Source organism: Carassius gibelio, chromosome B15, assembly GCF_023724105.1.
Source record: "Carassius gibelio isolate Cgi1373 ecotype wild population from Czech Republic chromosome B15, carGib1.2-hapl.c, whole genome shotgun sequence".
Classification (NCBI taxonomy): Eukaryota; Metazoa; Chordata; class Actinopteri; order Cypriniformes; family Cyprinidae; genus Carassius; species Carassius gibelio.
The window spans coordinates 7,956,101-7,966,909 of record NC_068410.1 but is presented as its reverse complement, the minus strand read 5'-3'; the positions used below and the strand labels follow the sequence as shown (position 1 = coordinate 7,966,909).

At 33.5% G+C, this 10,809-nt stretch overlaps 1 long non-coding RNA gene across 1 annotated transcript; it reads left to right on the top strand.

Annotated features, from left to right (window-relative positions):
* Positions 1 to 7,969: 7,969 nt before the first annotated feature.
* LOC127972734 (uncharacterized) lies at positions 7,970 to 10,799 on the top strand. The gene is made up of 5 exons (XR_008157147.1): positions 7,970 to 8,266; positions 8,378 to 8,529; positions 9,204 to 9,333; positions 10,407 to 10,497; positions 10,601 to 10,799. It is a non-coding gene; the product is annotated as an uncharacterized LOC127972734 (long non-coding RNA).
* The last annotated feature ends 10 nt before the right edge of the window (positions 10,800 to 10,809 follow it).

Here is a 10,809-nt window from a genome sequence, read left to right as displayed (position 1 = left end):
TCATTAAAGCATGAAGTGGTTGGCTGCTGATCAGCTAAGTCACACTGAAGTATCCAGTGATGCCCAGGTAAAGACATATGAATCAAGAGTCTGCATGAGTCGATTGAATTTGCTCTGTAGATTTCATGTCCAAGGCTAATTATTTACAAATTCATCTGTTTCTGTGCCATGCTTCAGTGCGTGTGCCAATTTTAGAAAACACAAGCAAGTAGCACTCTGTTGTGTTTAATGCAGATAAAAACCCTGATAAGGGTAAAGGCATATAAACATCAAACCAAAGGTCACTGTTTCCACCTCATGTAGACATTGAGATAAGTAATGTTTTCTGTCACCGCTTAAAATAGCACAAGGTGACTTTTGAGGCTTTGTGGGTTAAACACTGCTGATGTTAATTTCCTGTTTTGAAAAAGATGGCATTTAAGTAAAGGTATCCACAATCTATTAAATCATTCAAACATTATTCAAGAGAGCACCAATTTACATCTAGTTTGTCATGCTCTAAAGTCTTATGTTGTTTCAAATCTGTATGATTTTCTTTCCTCTGCAGGGCACAAAAGGAAACATTTTGAATGTATTTTTGGCCACGATATCTGTTTCATGAACAAATGACTGTTATGAATCAGTTCTTTTGAATAAAGTCAAAAAGATTCACAAAAAGTCAATTAATTGTTCAAAGATGATCGAATAATTTTTTGGTTGTGTTGATAATATGCTAATTTATTATTACTGTTGTGCTGCTTAATATTTTTTTGGAACCTTGGATACTTTTTTATTTGATTCTTTATGTATAAAAAATGAAAAAGTACATAAAAGAATCATGAAAAAAAAAGTATTTACAGGTTCCAAAAAATATTAAGCAGCACAATAGTTTCCAACATTGATAATAAATCAGCATCTTAGATTGGTTTCTGAAGGATCATGAGACATTGAGGACTGGAGTAATGGCTGATGAAAATTCAGTTTCACGTCAAATAAATAAATTATATTTTATATATTATTTTAAAATATATTTTTAATAATATCTCACAATATTACTGTCTTTCCTGTATTTCTAATCCAATATGTGCAGCCTCGATGACAAAAATAATTTTAAGGAGAAATACAGAGAAGAGCATGTTCATTCTTGAAAAAAAATAAAAAAATAAAAATGAGGTTGAGTAATTAATTTTATTTTGTACTTTTATTTTTGGGTAAACTCTTCCTTTAATGCACATCTTGTCCCACTTCCTTTATCATGTCACTGTGAGTGTTTCCAAATAGAAACATCTTATTTTAAAAAATCCAGGCCAGCAAAACAGCGGTGCATGAACGTTCAGCCAGATTTATTGGTTCTGCCTGACTGTCTGAGGGGCCATAGAAAGGCCTGGTGGGGGAGGTATTGAGATGCAGTGTGTGTGAGACCGAGGCGAATCTGCCAGGCAATGAGTGCCAGGAGCGCAGTTGTACCAGCACCTGTCTGTTCTATTGTTCCATCCACCAAACCAGCCACACTCATCCGCACCAACTGAACAAGACAGCTGCCTCTCTCTCATGTGTATCAAAGCAACGGTGTGACTCACCACTCCTAATGAGCGAACCGTTTGAAACTGAACACACATAAAACAAGCTAGCTGAGAATAAAAAGAAATAAAAAGGACTCTTGTTGATGTGATGTGCAATAAGGTAGCAAAATTGCATCATGCAGAGTTTCATTATGAGGCTAGTTCTCTGCGTGGAGCACGGGAAGGTGAACATGGTCATTGAATTTGCAGTTTCATTTGCTGTGTCTTAATGAGAGGAGCAACTACAAATGAGAGCACATCTCAGTGTGATTCACGCTTCAGAGGGTTCACTTACAGTACAAACAGTTTTTATCTTGTAGAGCTCACATACTGTACGTGCAGGAAGGATACATTTTTAGCACTTCCTTTCGCACTTATTATCAGACAGCCTGGCTTCTCTGAGGGAACGTTTCAACAACAGCAAAAAAAAAATAAAAAATTGACAATTGTACAAAAAACTGACAGGTTTTTGCTTTGCAATTTTAAAAATACAGTACAGTACAGAGGACAACGCTGAAACGTTCCCTGTTCACACGGATCCATGGGAATGGCTAAAAACTCTGCTGACCAGTAGTTGGCGATGTCACTTCGTAAAGAAACACCACGTCTGCGCACATATTTTGTATTTGCATAACGTCAGCATTTTCACAATACTGAATTTTTGCAGGTTACATGGAAACAATAATGTTACTTTTTTCAAAAACCTGCCCTTTAAAACCCATTTTTAAAATGTTGTATTTTCAGGTCACCAAAATGCCATTGTCGTGTAAATGAACGGCAAAAACGCAGTTTTCAGTTTTTAGTTGAAAACTGTGTTGTGTAAACACCCCCTGAAAGACATTTTTTGGTCTATTAAAATACCATTTTATGCCCCTAAAATTTGATTTGGTTTTCGTCTTATATTTAAATCATATTATATAGCTTAGCAACATCAAAAAGGTACGATTTATTGAATAAAATTGTGTTTTTTAACGAGGTCATATGACACGATTTCATGTTTCCTTTGTTTTTGGAGTGTTACAAGCTGTTTGTGCATATATAAGATCCATAAAGTCTCAAAGATTAAAGTCTCAAAGCCAAAGAGATATTCTTTCTAAAAGATAAGACTCATCCACACCTTCCTAAAACTCTTCCTTCAAAACCGCCCCAACAAATCTATGCCATTGTGTTGGAGATTTGCATAACACTGCCCAAATGTGTAAGCAAAGAAAGAAGCTGTAACTTTTATTCTCGCTGTAGTATTGTTGCTGTCTGCACCATGGAAGCTGATATTCCAAATATGGTAAGGGGTGTAATATTTCTGTGAAATGCTTGAAGTATACGGCCAATCACAACAAACTGATAGCTGTCCAATCAGAGCACACCTCAATTTTATTTTTATTTATTTTTTTTATTTTTTTTTTCAGAAACATGAGCTTCGGAAAAATTTGCTTAAGAAAGACAGGGCAGACCGGGTCAACAATAATCTACGGTAAGTCGAAAATGTGTTTTTTTTAACCTTAAACCGTGTAAACACATTAAACCAAATACACAAAATGATGTTCTTTTTAGCAATGTCATATGACCCTTTACAAAAATCAAGTGATCCATTCAGTGTGTTTTTTAATTGCTTGTCAGCCCTAACATAAATATACGTGATATTAGATTTATGGAGTAAAATCGTGTGACGATGTGTTAACTATTATAAAGAACCTTATAGTGTTACAAAAACTACATAAAAGATGGACACAAAAGCATAAAGCAAATTGACTGGCTTTAACACAAAGGAACACAAATAGTCACTGAGACACTGAACTTGACTTTGACATGAGTTAACCAGAGAAAGTGATACATTCCAAATAAAACACTCACCATACTCAGATTTGCCACACCTACAACATTTGTTCAGTATTACTTTCTCCAGTCAAACAAAGAAAAACCTACTGTGCCAAATTACACAGCTGTTTAAACATCAACACTGCCTTCCTCAATCCATTATCACTTGCTCTATGATAATAATCATATTTGTTACTTACCACCCTTTACTGAAGTGACAGTTTTTGACATCAGTATCTTCTCTTGAAATAAATCTTTCCTCTGTTTAGACACAATGATGTGTTTAGACTGTTGTCATTGTGTCAAAAACAGAACGACCACCCCCTTCAATCAAACCGATCCCTGATTAGTGTGAGCACACAGAGGAGGGGAAAGCCATATGGAAGATAAGAAGTCAATGGATATGAAAAAGGGAATTCACTAGGGACTGCTGTCACATGGTCCAAGCACTCAAGTGCAGAGGGGACAGATTAATCCTATTGTTCCTGCACATGCAGAAGAGAAATGATGGTCAAATTTGAGCATTTTTACAATTTTGCAACATACAATGTTTTGGGAGTGAGACTGTAATGTTGAAAAAAATCAGATTCATGCAGAACACTAACAGAAGCAGGTCATGATCTCATTACTCCATCACAAATTGAACAATATCAGCATGTGCACTGAAAGCAGACGGGTGCTGAAGAGCCCTCTGGTGCATAGTAATGGATATATTATGCAAAGATGAAAACCTCAAACCTACATTATACAGAGAAACTTATCTTTAATTTTACAATACCATTTGGTGCGTTTCCATCTATTGGAAAAAATATTGACATATTTTGATTTATATGTGCAACAATACGTTTTTTTTTAAAAACATAAATATACTTAAATATTGTATTTTATTATATTAATGTAATATTTTAAAATTTCAAAAAAATGAAAAGATAAAATCGTGACTATATATTTCAGTTCGCCGTTTTATCTTTCAGTGTGACTATTTCTTATTTTAAACTTCATCTGACAGTTACCTTTTTCTTTATTTAAGTAAATACTGATTGAAAGCTTTTGGATTGTTATTGTAGTATCATTTTTTTTTTTTTTTATCAGCCATTTTATTTAAGGTAAAGTTTTTGTCATTTTGTGCTGTTTTCTATACATTTCTATTATTATTATTATATTTTTTAGTTATTTTAGTCAATCAGGTTAAATTAAATGAAAATTAGAAATTTTGTGTTGGCAACTAACTGAAATTTTTTTATATATATATATATATATATATATATATATATATATATATATATATATATATATATATATATATATATATATATTCAAATACTGTTTAATTGCAAATAACTTTAAAAGTTAGTTTTAGTTTAGATTAATTATAATAACCCTGTTTTGGATGGCAAAGTTTTAGCATGAATAGGACATTTAGCATGAATAGGACGTTTAATGTTTTACTACACATAAATTAAATAATGTATAAATATGATCATTATTAATAAAACCAAAAAAAATTATGGACTTCAAAATTTCAATAAATAATACAGAACCACAATACAGTGCCTTTTCTCATAGATAATGTATGTTTCATTCTCCCGATCGGCAGGGAAAGACTCCAGGAAAAGATTCTCTAATGAGATGATCTGCTCGGTGGACAATCATTCCAGAGCACGCTTTGAGCAAACAGGGCAACGTTTCAACATGTAGCTTATACATACCGTAGTAGATGAGCTGGAGGGACTGAACAGTGACAGCACATGCTCAACACATCGGAGGAGATTTCCACCCGGATTGACTTAGGGACCTAAAGTACTTTAATTGCATTTTGTCATCAGACAGAACAATTTATCTAAAGGAACTACCAGCACACTTACTATAGAACAGATAAAATCCCCAGAAGAAAGTTAGAGTTAAGCATTATGCTCAAGGATACAGTGGCGAAAGGTGATCGCCGTAACTCTTTGTTCATGCATCGCACCTTGAAGGCTTTGAACTTACAACCTTTGGGTTAGCAGCCTGTCTTTAACCATAAAGCTTTCACTTTTGTACTTTTGCCTGTTCGGAAACATTAAATAACACTGACAGAAAACTACTTCATCATCTACTCGCATCGCTCCAAACCCATTTGACTTACATTTAATGGAATTGCATTTTCCTCAAAAAAATACTTTGGAAGTATTCAAATTAAGTCACAACTGTTAACAAAATTTTCTTGTTGTAAATAAAACAAAGATTATTGGCGTAAGAAAATATTATATCAAATACTTATATTTAAAATTCATATTTAACTGAATGTGATACTTGCTGTTTCTTTGTTATTATTTGTGGAATTTAGCAATTTATGAGTCAAAATTATTTCAACATCATTTTTTTCAGTTTACTAATTACTTTTAAGGTGCTTTTACACTTTGTTTTTGTCCGTTTCGGAGCTTGACAGCCCCTTGTTCACAATTCACTTTCACTGCATGGAAAAAAGCAACTCAGACATTCTCCTAAACATCTCTTTTGGTGTGCCACATAAGAAAGCATGTCATACATGTTTGGAATGACATGAGAATGAGTACAACCTAAAATGTTTTATTTTTAAAACCAACCTTACAACAGTTCACATATTTCTTTGCAACTTGAATGAAGTGAGTGATATTGCACGTTTACAGTAAGTGAATGAAGCTCATCACAGCTGCACTCATGTGTCGTTGTTGACTGGTTGTGCATTTGAAGGATCCTTTATGTAAGGTGGCACACACCATTCCACCAGCCTGCTTGAACAGATGCACAACACAGACCGGCTGTGTGATATAATAGAAGAAATATCTGAAGAATGGTATTTGGATTTAAATCAACAGCCTTAGGCAAGGCACGGGAACATCTTGGGCCTCTTCTGTAAACATAAGGTCCCCACTCCATAAGGAAAGCAGAGTTAATGCCACATGAAGAGCTGTAAAAAGAGGATGCACATTCATTTCATTTGTGGTCAGACTAAGAATGTCAATATTTTAGGTATGATGAGAAGAGCGCATTATGGGTCACGCTATTCAAACATAACATTTCAGAGGAAATGACAGAATACATTGAAGTACGATGGAGAAACCTGATGACGGGTAAGATATATAGGAGACGTCTGTACAAATGTGGGTTGCACAATTATTTGAATAATTGACATTAAATAAATTAAGTACAATTACAATTAACTGCAATTAACTACTCATGAAAGGTGGCAATTTTACACTTTTTTAAACAATATTTAAACCATAAACTTTGCACATATGGAAATTATATGTGTGTGTGAAGCTGAATTAAAATAAATATAAGATAAAAATAATTAGCTCAAACAAAATAAATGGAAAATTAAAATTATTAAAACACAAACAAAAACAAGTTAACATAATTTTTTTAACAATTTGAGAAAAAAAAAATTACAAAAATTTGACTAAAATTAAAATGAATAGAAAAAAAAGCAAAAGCCAGCTGACATTTTTTATAAACACTAGTAAATTACATTAATAAAATAAGTTAAAAGTGATTTTTTTTTTACATGCTCTCAAGAGAAAGATTGGCAAATTTGAATAAATGAAACAAAAATTATAAAATGTTGACACCGAGGTAGTAACTGAGGTTGATTATTTATTTATTTTTTAAATAAATGGATTTGAATCAAATAAAAACTGAATTTGCTTTAAAAACACCAATATGAAGATCACTGAATTAAAATCATAGTTTTCAAAATTTTGCAATGGTTCTGGCATTTGTTTTTCTGGGTAGGTTACCGGTCTACCGGTTACCGAAAAATCTATAGTTTTCACCAAAATAGCCTAATAGTTAATCAAGTGTGTTGTTTAGCTACATATATTGTTGCTACTAAAGATATTTATATATTTATTTATTTACTTATTAATTTTCATTTATGAGTGGTGGAGACCATGAATCTAGATTACCATGATCATTTTCAGTACAATTGTGAAAAATCCGTTCTGCTTCACAAGATGTGCCAGCAATGCTTTCACATCATTTATTACAGGCGGTCTATTTTCTGCCTGGCAAAATGTTCCCATATCTTTCACACATTTATTTTCGTGATAGTACATTCCGCTGTTCCTGCCGACAAATTACTTCTTTCTGAGAAAAGAAGCCCATTTTATCTGACAACATGACAGTGGAAACTACCGACAGCTCAGTCTGCAAGGCAGTAAATGATTCGCTTTGAATTAAGTAAAAATGATGTTCCTGTCGACCAAAGTAATAAAATAGTATAAAGCCAAGTCTATTCCATGTTCATTCGTTCATTCATTTATTTGGTAAGAAGCAGCACCTAGGCCTAATAGGCTATGCAGTTTAGTGTAAGTTGCAGTCAGCCAGAACAACACCCCTCTGCTTTTTATTTATTTATGTATTATGTAAATATATACACAAGGTGTATGTTTGAGGTTGTTAATTTACTTGCATGCTTGTTTTCATTATAGAATATCCAAATGTTTCCACTATAAGGCAAAGTGACTCCATACATGCACATTTTGACATATTTGCACCTTTCTCACTCCTCAACAGACGGTGGCAGTAGCACACCTCTATTTCAACAAGAAAAAAACAATACGACAACAACAACCCCAGAAACACAGAGGAGGTCTGTCAACGCCGAATATGTATTGTATAATCAATATTATCACATTAAACACCCTAGAGTGTAAACTAGTCCAGACATGACATTTACAATTCTCATGAGAGCAGTGAACTCTCATTTTCGCTCATTTGCATGTTTTTTTTTTTCGTCTTCACAGTCTTGCCTTGAATCAAGAGCACTTCTTATAGTTCATCATGCCAAGTACATATGTGCCCTCCCTGAAAACCACAGGTTTCCCATGGGAATGTTCCCCAAAGTCCTGGAGAGTCTGCTTAGAGATCAGGTCATAACAGATAAACAGGTTGGACATGATTAGTGAATCTACAACTTATATTAACACACACGCATATTGAACAAAGCCAAATTTAATATAATGTACTTTAAATGTCACTATGTTATGTGGGCCCCGAAGATTGACTCCACGGACCTTCTGGGATGTGTGCATACAGATGAGTACCTGTCCAACTTTATCAGTGGCAAAATAAGTGAGAAAGATCAGAGACTAACCGGATTCCTATAGAGTTCTTGTATAGAACTACGCTGCAGATTGCAGATATGAGACAGGTATGTTATTTAGTATGTGCCTAATGTCAAAGATGTGGAGTGGATCATCTGGGACATATTTCACCCTAAAAACAATATTAAAATAATTTGGATTACTTTATATAGGATTGTTTTAGTACTGTTTATATGCTATTATAATAAATATTAAGCCTAATATTTTAAATTAGCTCAATATCTAATAAAATTATTATATTTTAATTTAATTTTAGTTCTTTATTTATTGCCATGTGCCTTTATAATTTTCTGGATTTTGTGCATATATATATATATGCATATATGATAAATATTACCATGGTGTAGGTACATTTACAATTGTACTTCTTATTTATTTAAAAAAGAATTTCATTATAGCACAGACCCTATTTGTTATGAAAATAATGTCAAAATGGAAAAAGGCTTTTTCTTATGCAAAACATATTTTCTTTTCTGTTCGCATATTTCGCTACTATGGCGGTACTATGGAGGTTTGTAATACTATAGTATATTGTTCTGTTGTCCCATGTTTTACTCTTTGGTTTTATATTTGAGAAATAAATATTTATTAATAGTGGATTAATCATATCTGAAACTGAAAAAATATATATATTGTACTGACCAAAATGCTGTTGCTTTCCTGAATTATGTATAATAAGAATGATATGAATGATAAAGTTTTCATTTCCTCTTTGCACTAGGGTTATGGAACAGCATTCATATTTAAGGATGAACTGGATGTTTTCACCTTCTCAGCGCATTGTGGGAAAAACGTTCCTGTGAGAAAACAACAGTCACCTAGCATTGAAGACAAAGAGCATGTTTCGAAAGGTATTTTCACTTCACTTTCACAAAAACATATACATCTTGACTTTTAAATAAATGTAGTTTCAATAAATCTTTATTAAAGTATTAGCTCAAACAAAATTACAATTTGCATAAATGTTACCCTCAGGTCATCCAAGATGCACATGAGTTTGTTTCTTCATTAGAACAGATTTTGAGAAATGTAGCATTGCATCACTTGCTCTGCAAGTGAATAGGTGCCGATAGAATGAGAGTCCAAACAGCTGATAAAAGCATCACAGAAATCCAGAAGTAATCCACATGACTCCAGTCCATCAGTTAATATCTTGTGAAACGAAAAGCTGTGTTTGCAAAACACCAATTCATCATTATGGCATTTTAATTTTAAACACTCGGGCTAAAAATCAATCCTTAATCCGCAATAATGCTTCCTTTTGTGAGAGGGAAAAATTTAATCTCCTGCTGTTATCCCCTCACATCAAAATCCACTGACATATTTAAAACTGTTTTGGTGTGTTTTTTCTTGTACACAGTGCACTGTCCATGGAGCGGACCTGGCTCACATTTCACTGCTGGTTATATATGCTTTATATAATTTTGTATGTGACAAATAAAAATCTTGAATCTTGAATCTGTGCATATTTCTCTCCTGATGCAGATCATTTTTCACTGAAAAAGCAATATTACGCATAGAGAACATTTATTGTATTTCATTGTATTGTATTTTAGCCATAAGCAATGGTTTGAAGTTAAAAATGTCTCGATGGATTTGTTTCTTAAAAAAACACAGTTTTTCATTTAAAAAGACATTAATTGATAGACTGTAGTCGTGTGGATCATTTTGATGTTTTAATCAGCTGTTTGGACTCTCATTCTGATGGCATCCATTCACTGCAGAGGATCTGCTGAATTTCTCTTAATATCCTCTGAAGAAAAACAAACTTGTCTACATCTTAGATGGCCTGAAAGTGACTACATTTTCAGCAAATTTTAGTTTTTGGGGGAACAATTCCTTTAAATAAACCAGTATGTGATACTATAGTAAAATGCATTAAGTAATTTCCTGTGCAGTCCATGAACACCTCCCTTGGTTACAGGAAACACCTCGGCTGGATATAGTGCTCTATACTTCTGGAGTGGATCCACACTGGAAGGATGAACTTGGAAGACTTTATCTCACAGATGAAGGTGAACCCTTTCACTCTATTATGCACATATATCATCATAAAAAATCTAAGCAGTATTTTATGTAATTGACCCTTCAGTGACTTTGTGCATTTACCTGACGTAGGACTTTACCAGAGGGATCTTTATGTTCTTCAGACAGTCAAAAGGGGCATTCCTGTGGCTACTGTCATTGGAGGAGGCTATTCCAGAGATATTGATCAACTGGTGCCCAGGCACTCAATAATTCACAGAGCTGCATCAAAGGTGAGGTCACAGAATTCATAATGAAAGTAACATGTATTTCATGAACCTGTTTAAATTGAACAGGGACAT